The following is a 9,234-nucleotide window of genomic DNA, read 5'->3' as shown; positions in this document are numbered from 1 at the left end:
ATATACTCACACTGTCAGGGATATGCTTAGTATAGTATCTCACCTGTCAGGGATTATAAGTTAGTATTGATATCTCACCTGTCAGGGTTTTTATTAAAGTAGTATTGATATCTCACCGTAAAATACTCCCTGTCAGGGATAAAGTAGTATTGATATTCTCACCTGTCAGGGTTAAAGTAGTATTGATATCTCACCTGTCAGGTTAAAGTAGTATTGATATCTCACCTGTCAGGGTTAAAGTAGTATTGATATCTCACCTGTCAGGGTTAAAGTAGTATTGATATCTCACCTGTCAGGGTTAAAGTAGTATTGATATCTCACCTGTCAGGGTTAAAGTAGTATTGATATCTCACCTGTCAGGGTTAAAGTAGTATTGATATCTCACCTGTCAGGGTTAAGTAGTATTGATATCTCACCTGTCAGGGTTAAAGTAGTATTGATATCTCACCTGTCAGGGTTAAAGTAGTACTGATATCTCACCTGTCAGGGTTAAAGTAGTATTGATATCTCACCTGTCAGGGTTAAAGTAGTACTGATATCTCACCTGTCAGGGTTAAAGTAGTATTGATATCTCACCTGTCAGGGTTAAAGTAGTATTGATATCTCACCTGTCAGGGTTAAAGTAGTACTGATATCTCACCTGTCAGGGTTAAAGTAGTATTGATATCTCACCTGTCAGGGTTAAAGTAGTATTGATATCTCACCTGTCAGGGTTAAAGTAGTACTGATATCTCACCTGTCAGGGTTAAAGTAGTATTGATATCTCACCTGTCAGGGTTAAAGTAGTATTGATATCTCACCTGTCAGGGTTAAAGTAGTATTGATATCTCACCTGTCAGGGTTAAAGTAGTATTGATATCTCACCTGTCAGGGTTAAAGTAGTATTGATATCTCACCTGTCAGGGTTAAAGTAGTACTGATATCTCACCTGTCAGGGTTAAAGTAGTACTGATATCTCACCTGTCAGGGGTAAAGTAGTACTGATATCTCACCTGTCAGGGTTAAAGTAGTATTGATATCTCACCTGTCAGGGTTAAAGTAGTACTGATATCTCACCTGTCAGGGTTAAAGTAGTACTGATATCTCACCTGTCAGGGTTAAAGTAGTACTGATATCTCACCTGTCAGGGTTAAAGTAGTACTGATATCTCACCTGTCAGGGTTAAAGTAGTACTGATATCTCACCTGTCAGGGTTAAAGTAGTACTGATATCTCACCTGTCAGGGTTAAAGTAGTACTGATATCTCACCTGTCAGGGTTAAAGTAGTACTGATATCTCACCTGTCAGGGTTAAAGTAGTACTGATATCTCACCTGTCAGGGTTAAAGTAGTACTGATATCTCACCTGTCAGGGTTAAAGTAGTACTGATATCTCACCTGTCAGGGTTAAAGTAGTACTGATATCTCACCTGTCAGGGTTAAAGTAGTACTGATATCTCACCTGTCAGGGTTAAAGTAGTACTGATATCTCACCTGTCAGGGTTAAAGTAGTACTGATATCTCACCTGTCAGGGTTAAAGTAGTACTGATATCTCACCTGTCAGGGTTAAAGTAGTACTGATATCTCACCTGTCAGGGTTAAAGTAGTACTGATATCTCACCTGTCAGGGTTAAAGTAGTACTGATATCTCACCTGTCAGGGTTAAGTAGTACTGATATCTCACCTGTCAGGGTTAAAGTAGTACTGATATCTCACCTGTCAGGGTTAAAGTAGTACTGATATCTCACCTGTCAGGGTTAAAGTAGTACTGATATCTCACCTGTCAGGGTTAAAGTAGTACTGATATCTCACCTGTCAGGGTTAAAGTAGTACTGATATCTCACCTGTCAGGGTTAAAGTAGTACTGATATCTCACCTGTCAGGGTTAAAGTAGTACTGATATCTCACCTGTCAGGGTTAAAGTAGTACTGATATCTCACCTGTCAGGGTTAAAGTAGTACTGATATCTCACCTGTCAGGGTTAAAGTAGTACTGATATCTCACCTGTCAGGGTTAAAGTAGTACTGATATCTCACCTGTCAGGGTTAAAGTAGTACTGATATCTCACCTGTCAGGGTTAAAGTAGTACTGATATCTCACCTGTCAGGGTTAAAGTAGTACTGATATCTCACCTGTCAGGGTTAAAGTAGTATTGATATCTCACCTGTCAGGGTTAAAGTAGTACTGATATCTCACCTGTCAGGGTTAAAGTAGTACTGATATCTCACCTGTCAGGGTTAAAGTAGTACTGATATCTCACCTGTCAGGGTTAAAGTAGTATTGATATCTCACCAGTCAGGGTTAAAGTAGTACTGATATCTCACCTGTCAGGGTTAAAGTAGTATTGATATCTCACCTGTCAGGGTTAAAGTAGTACTGATATCTCACCTGTCAGGGTTAAAGTAGTATTGATATCTCACCTGTCAGGGTTAAAGTAGTATTGATATCTCACCTGTCAGGGTTAAAGTAGTACTGATATCTCACCTGTCTGGGCTGCCACAGAGTGTATTGATGGTGCCAGCCGTTTCAGCCACGTGGTTGATGTGTATGTAACTCTGCAGAGTCAGAGACCACAGTCCCCCCTCCTGTAGTGATCTGAGGTGAGACCATAGTCCTGTTACTTCAATAGAACATCTGTAGTGGTTCTATTACATTGAATGATTTTGATCTAATTCGTTTTTTCTGTTTATTTTTTTAAACATCTTTCTCTGAAAAATGTTGTCCCCACTTTTGATGTCACTAACCAAAACACACACAAAAAACTGTAGAATTAATGTGCCTTAAACCCCACCCCTACAAAACATCACCAGGTGATGTGATTTTTGGAGAAAATTAGTGCGCAAGTTGGTAAATCTTGTCATGCGTCATGTATTTTTAAGAATATCAAGAAATATGTCAAATATGGTTTTGGGACTAAAATACTGTATATGTTTGCTGGGATGTTTGGACACACCTCCTCATTCAAGGGTTTTTCTTTATTTTCACTATTTTCTACATTGTAGAATAATAGTGTAGACATCAAAACTATGAAATAACACATATGGAATCATATAGTAACCAAACAAGTGTTAAACGAATCATTTTAGATATTTTATATTTGAGATTCTTCAAAGTAGCCACCCTTTGGCTTTGATGACAGTTTTGCACCCACACTGTATCTGCGAGCTGTTGGCTGGAGAGCAAGTGCCGAGACCAGAGAGGGCCCATTCGAATGTGATGGAAACCCATATAGCCTGTATGTTTTATTATTAGGTACACGGGAGTTTAACTGCAAAAAAAAAAAAGTTATTTTTATGTGCACTACGTCATCACGCACAACCCTTTTATCCACAACACGTCAATATGATGGAAACAATTCTCTGGTGAGAAAATGTGCATATAATTTTTATAATAATATATAATATAATATGCCATTTAGCAGACGCTTTTATCCAAAGCGACTTACCGTCATGTGTGCATATATTTTTACGTATGGGTGGTCCCGGAGATCGAACCCACTACCCTGGCGTTACAAGCGCCATGCTCTACCAGCTGAGCTACAGAGGACCACGGGATTATGCAGGATTTTAGAATATTCACATGAAGATCTGTCATCAACTGGATGGAAACCTAGCTTATGATTGAGACTTGACACCGAAACACTGTTATTTTGTTTCATTGTTATTTATTTTACAATTGTATTATTATTGTTATTTTGTTTAAATTAAAGAGATAATTTAGCCCTCTACAGTTGATGTCCGTGCTCCACTGACATTTTATTAGCATCATAAAAAAATTCCCCATCAAAATCCATCTGTTTAAGCTAGATACATGTTTAGTTTTTTGCATGGGGTTGGAAAGATGAGACTCACGAACACGACGGTGTTCTCCGTTTTGAGTCACGGGACAAGTTTGATGTCGGTACAGCGGATCTGCCAACTTCTGTACGTAGCGTACGAACCGTTTGGGCTGCCAACTTCTGTACGTAGCGTACGAACAGTTTGGGCTGCCAACTTCTGTACGTAGCGTACGAACCGTTTGGGCTGCCAACTTCTGTACGTAGCGTACGAACAGTTTGTGCTACACAACACCCCTCTATGGAAAGGGGAGACGCGTATGAACAGGTACATGTTGGTTGTTTTGCTCTAGGACGCCCACAAGCCGCACAAGACCCGTCTGAATGTAGCCCGGTACCGGTTTAAAAATAATTATGGAGGTAGTTTAGTGACACATTTTGTTTGTTAAATATGGGTAAAAAAATATATATATACTGATCTGTCTGTTTTTCCATGTATGAATCTGTTGGCCAAATTCAATGTTTCATCAAATATTATTTCATATTTTTATTTTTATATTTGTTTTACATATGATAGCTAAATGGGTCCTAAAATTAAAAATGAAATAGGTAAATGATCCTTGGTATGACCATCTTAAAACAATTCCATATGTTAGCTTAGTAGATTAGTTGTCTGTTCTGTCTGTTAGACCCCAGTCCTTCAACATAGTGTATCTATACCATAGGATACGTATGTTTACCTGGTGTAGAGTGTGTCCAGTATATCTGTGGCTGGTCCTTGGTTGTCTGTTCTGTCTGTTAGACCCCAGTCCTTCAACATAGTGTGGTACTCTGCTACTAAAGCAGGACTATAGTCCATCTCCCTGCACCACTGCACCGCATACAGCAGCTCACAAACTGAGGAAGAAAATACAGAAAGAAAGACAGACCAGACAGACAGACAGACAGACAGAAAAAAAGAAAGAAACGCAGTGAGTGAGAGAGTTGTTTTCTTCATCTTGTCAACAAGTCAACCTTTTCCAGTAGTCTCGCTGAACGGTATTGAAATAAAATGAGCTGTTCTAAAATGAATTGAACATAACTGAATTGCAACCCTCACCTGTGTGTTTGAAGTCTTTCATGCAGTCTCCTGCCCCCTCCTGGTCATCTGAACACACTGCTGCCGTGGCAGTAGCAGTAGCAGCAGTAGAAGCCATATCTGTGCTACACACCACTCTGGCCAGCAGAGCACATACACACAGGTGGGCAGGCAGTCTGCTAGAGCCTCTGAGCTTCCAGACCTCCATACAGGGGTAGTCACAGAACACCCTCAGACGTCCAGACAGCAGGGGGGACTTCACCCACTGAGGGGGGGGGGGGAGAGAGAGAGAGAGAGAGAGAGAGAGAGAGAGAGCGAGAGAGCGAGAGAGAGCGAGAGCGAGAGAGGAGGTAACAAGCGTGCAAGGTTTTGTTCCAATCAGTTTGTTCCAATCAGGCGGACAGCAGATTCTACTAATAGTGGTCTAAATTGAAGAACATAATGAATCAGTTGAATTGTGTTAGAGCTAGGAATGTGATTGGCTGGCGTACCTGAGGGGGCAGGGCCTGTCTGATCTTGCTCCACTCTGATTGGCTGGGAGTCAGGAAGGAGAGGAACTGGGAGAGGAGGGTGGAGCCTTGCTGACCAACAGATCTCAGTGTGTCAGCTAGCCTCTGGACCGCTAGAACCAACACCTGCAGACTGATCGAACAACACATAGAACATCAGAGCTAGAACCAACACCTGCAGACTGATAGAACACAGAACATCAGACCAAGAACCAACACCTGCAGACTGATAGAACACAGAACATCAGACCTAGAACCAACACCTGCAGACTGATAGAACACAGAACATCAGACCTAGAACCAACACCTGCAGACTGATAGAACACAGAACATCAGACCTAGAACCAACACCTACAGACTGATAGAACAACACATAGAACATCAGACCTAGAACCAACACCTGCAGACTGATAGAACATCAGACCTAGAACCGACCCATACAGACTGATAGAACACAGAACATCAGACCTAGAACCAACACCTACAGACTGATAGAACACAGAACATCAGACCTAGAACATAAAAAAAAAAAAAAAAATTACATTTACGTCATTTAGCAGACGCTCTTATCCAGAGCGACTTACAGTTAATGAATACATATTTTTTTATATATATACTGGTCCCCCGTGGGAATCGAACCCACAACCCTGGCGTTGCAAACGCCATGCTCTATCAACTGAGCTACATCCCTGCCGGCCATTCCCTCCCCTACCCTGGACGACGCTGGGCCAATTGTGCGCCGCCCATGAGTCTCCCGGTCGCGGCCGGCTGCGACAGAGCCTGGATTCGAACCAGGATCTCTAGTGGCACAGTTAACACTGCGATGCAGTGCCTTAGACCACTGCGCCACTCAGACCTAGAACCAACCCCTACAGACTGATAGAACAGAACATCACACCAACACCTAGAATCATATAGAACAACATAAGTTGAACCACATAGATAGAAAACGTTGTTTACCTTTTGACTCCCAGGGAGGAGGTGAGCAGCTGGGTTTTGACCCAGAATGCAGCGCTGTACAGGAAGCTGCCCTCCTTGACCTCTGACCCCGAGTGATGGACCAATGAGAGGACACCGGCATGACACGCCTGACTCAGCTTCTTCAGCAGGGAGTCTGGAGGGGGGGGAGAGAGAGCTGTATGTGTGTGCATGTGAACGTGAACAGTGTGTGTATCTAAGGAGTGTGTGTACCTGAGAGGTGCAGGGCGTCATTTCAGCTAAACTTAGGGTATGGCAAAGTGAGAGTGGGGGTAAAATTTTTATCAAATTGAAGCTCATTTACACAATTCAAAAACTCTAAAATGTCATTTGGAGAACATCAAAAGCAAGCCAAATTGACTCCAGCCATTATCACATTGTTGCTGTAGCTTCATTCACCTCAGTCAATAGGGGACTGAACATTCACCTCAGTCAATAGGGGACTTAACATTCACCTCAGTCAATAGGGGACTTAACATTCACCTCAGTCAATAGGGGACTTAACATTCACCTCAGTCAATAGGGGACTGAACATTCACCTCAGTCAATAGGGGACTGAACATTCACCTCAGTCAATAGGGGACTTAACATTCACCTCAGTCAATAGGGGACTGAACATTCACCTCAGTCAATAGGGGACTTAACATTCACATCAGTCAATAGGGGACTGAACATTCACCTCAGTCAATAGGGGACTGAACATTCACCTCAGTCAATAGGGGACTTAACATTCACCTCAGTCAATAGGGGACTGAACATTCACCTCAGTCAATAGGGGACTGAACATTCACCTCAGTCAATAGGGGACTGAACATTCACCTCAGTCAATAGGGGACTTAACATTCACCTCAGTCAATAGGGGACTGAACATTCACCTCAGTCAATAGGGGACTGAACATTCACCTCAGTCAATAGAGGACTGAACATTCACCTCAGTCAATAGGGGACTGAACATTCACCTCAGTCAATAGGGGACTGAACATTCACCTCAGTCAATAGGGGACTTAACATTCTGCAAACACGTCATACAAGAATTAGCTTCTTGCTACACACTAGCACCGCACCGGGATTAAAACTAGTTTAGTTTAATGTCAAGTCAAACAGCAGTTACCTAGCCAAAGCCATCTATTACAGCCATCTTTACCTCTGCACTGTTATAGAAAAAAAGGTTGCGCTGTTCCCTGCAGCTGCGTTGATACCAGAGTATGTGAGCGGAGTTGAGCAGTCGGAAATCTCGCTCATCGCTCATGGAGCGCTCCGGCACTCCACGTCCTTTCCAACCGCTCCGCTAAAAACCGCTCCTTGCTCAAAGGTTAAAAAAACTGCTGCTCCAAATCCGGTCCATTCATTAAAATCACAATTTAACTAACACCCATCTATTTTTGTGACTACCTGGACCTACCATTTGTTTGTTTTGAAGTATTGAAACCGAACGATACGATTTGAATGAAAAGTATTTTAATAAACAACAGGAAAAGGAAACGCTGCTTCAGGCTACAAGTAAAAACAAAAAACTCAGCTTGGAAAATTCCAGAAAATTATGTCATGGCTTTAGAAGCTTCTGATAGGCTAATTGACATCATTTGAGTCAATTGGAGGTGTACCTGTGGATGTATTTCAAGGCCTACCTTCCAACTCTGTCTCCTAGAGATGAACGTACTTTGGTGCGAAAAGTGCAAATCAATCCCAGAACAACAGCAAAGGACCTTGTGAAGATGCTGGAGGAAACAGGTACAAAAGTACCTATATCCACAGTAAAACGAGTCCTATATCGACATAACCAGAAAGGCCGATCAGCAAGGAAGAAGCCACTGCTCCTAAACCGCCATAAAAAAGCCAGACTACGGTTTGCAACTGCACATGGGGACAAAGATCATACTTTTTGGAGAAATGTCCTCTGGTCTGATGAAACAAAAATAGAACTGTTTGGCCATAATGACCATCATTATGTTTGGAGGAAAAGGGGGGTAAGCTTGCAAGCCAAAGAACCCCATCCCAACCGTGAAGCACGGGGGTGGCAGCATCATGCTGTGGGGGTGCTTTGCTGCAGGAGGGACTGGTGCACTTCACAAAATAGATGGCATCATGAGGAAGGAAAATTATGTGGATATATTGAAGCAACATCTCAAGACATCAGTCAGGAAGTTAAAGCTTGGTCGCAAATGGGTCTTCCAAATGGACAATGACCCCAAGCATACTTACAAAGTTGTGGCAAAATGGCTTAAGGACAACAAAGTCAAGGTATTGGAGTGGCCATCACAAAGCCCTGACCTCAATCCTATAGAACATTTGTGGGCAGAACTGAAAAAGTGTGTGCGAGCAAGGAGGCCTACAAACCTGACTCAGTTACACCAGCTCTGTCAGGAGTATCAGGCCAAAATTCACCCAACTTATTGTGGGATGCTTGTGGAAGGCTACCCGAAACGTTTTGACCCAAGTTAAACAATTTAAAGGCAATGCTACCAAATACTAATTGAGAGTATGTAAACTTCTGACCCCACTGGGAATGTGATGAAATAAATAATTATTCTGACATGTCACATTCTTAAAATAAAGTGGTGATCCTATATGACCTAAGACAGGGTCTTTTTACTAGGATTAAATGTCAGGAATTGTGGAAAACCTGTATTTGGCTAAGGTGTATGTAAACGTCCGACTTCAACTGTACATGAGCATGCTCCCAACCAACCACAGTCACACAAATTGTACCAGGAGACGGGTCAGACAGCAGACTGAGTTCCCCCTGTCATCGCTGGCAGCGTGACTAACAGGTAGCTAGCTGTCCTATCGCTAGAAGAGGCGTATCGTTCATTCTAGCGGGAGAAGGGCCATACAGACTTTTCTGACTAGCGAATTGAAACGTATAAATGAAAAGAAGCCTAGTTCATTTATGAAGTGGAAAACGTAGCTGGCTG

At 42.3% G+C, this 9,234-nt stretch overlaps 1 pseudogene across 1 annotated transcript in view; it reads right to left on the bottom strand.

Annotated features, from left to right (window-relative positions):
• Positions 1–2,463: 2,463 nt before the first annotated feature.
• The window catches only part of LOC311122678 (E3 ubiquitin-protein ligase listerin-like), a 44,922-nt pseudogene continuing 38,151 nt past the window's right edge, over positions 2,464–9,234 (bottom strand). The window contains exons 18-22 of the transcript in view: positions 6,302–6,455; positions 5,324–5,474; positions 4,854–5,097; positions 4,495–4,651; positions 2,464–2,574 (exon numbers count right to left, since the gene is read on the bottom strand). The product of the transcript in view is annotated as an E3 ubiquitin-protein ligase listerin-like (transcript). The remainder of the gene's footprint in view (positions 2,575–4,494; positions 4,652–4,853; positions 5,098–5,323; positions 5,475–6,301; positions 6,456–9,234) is intronic.

Source organism: Coregonus lavaretus, assembly GCF_964263955.1.
Source record: "Coregonus lavaretus genome assembly, contig: HAP1_SCAFFOLD_2006, whole genome shotgun sequence".
Lineage (NCBI taxonomy): Eukaryota > Metazoa > Chordata > Actinopteri > Salmoniformes > Salmonidae > Coregonus > Coregonus lavaretus.
This window is presented reverse-complemented; position numbering and strand designations above follow the sequence as displayed.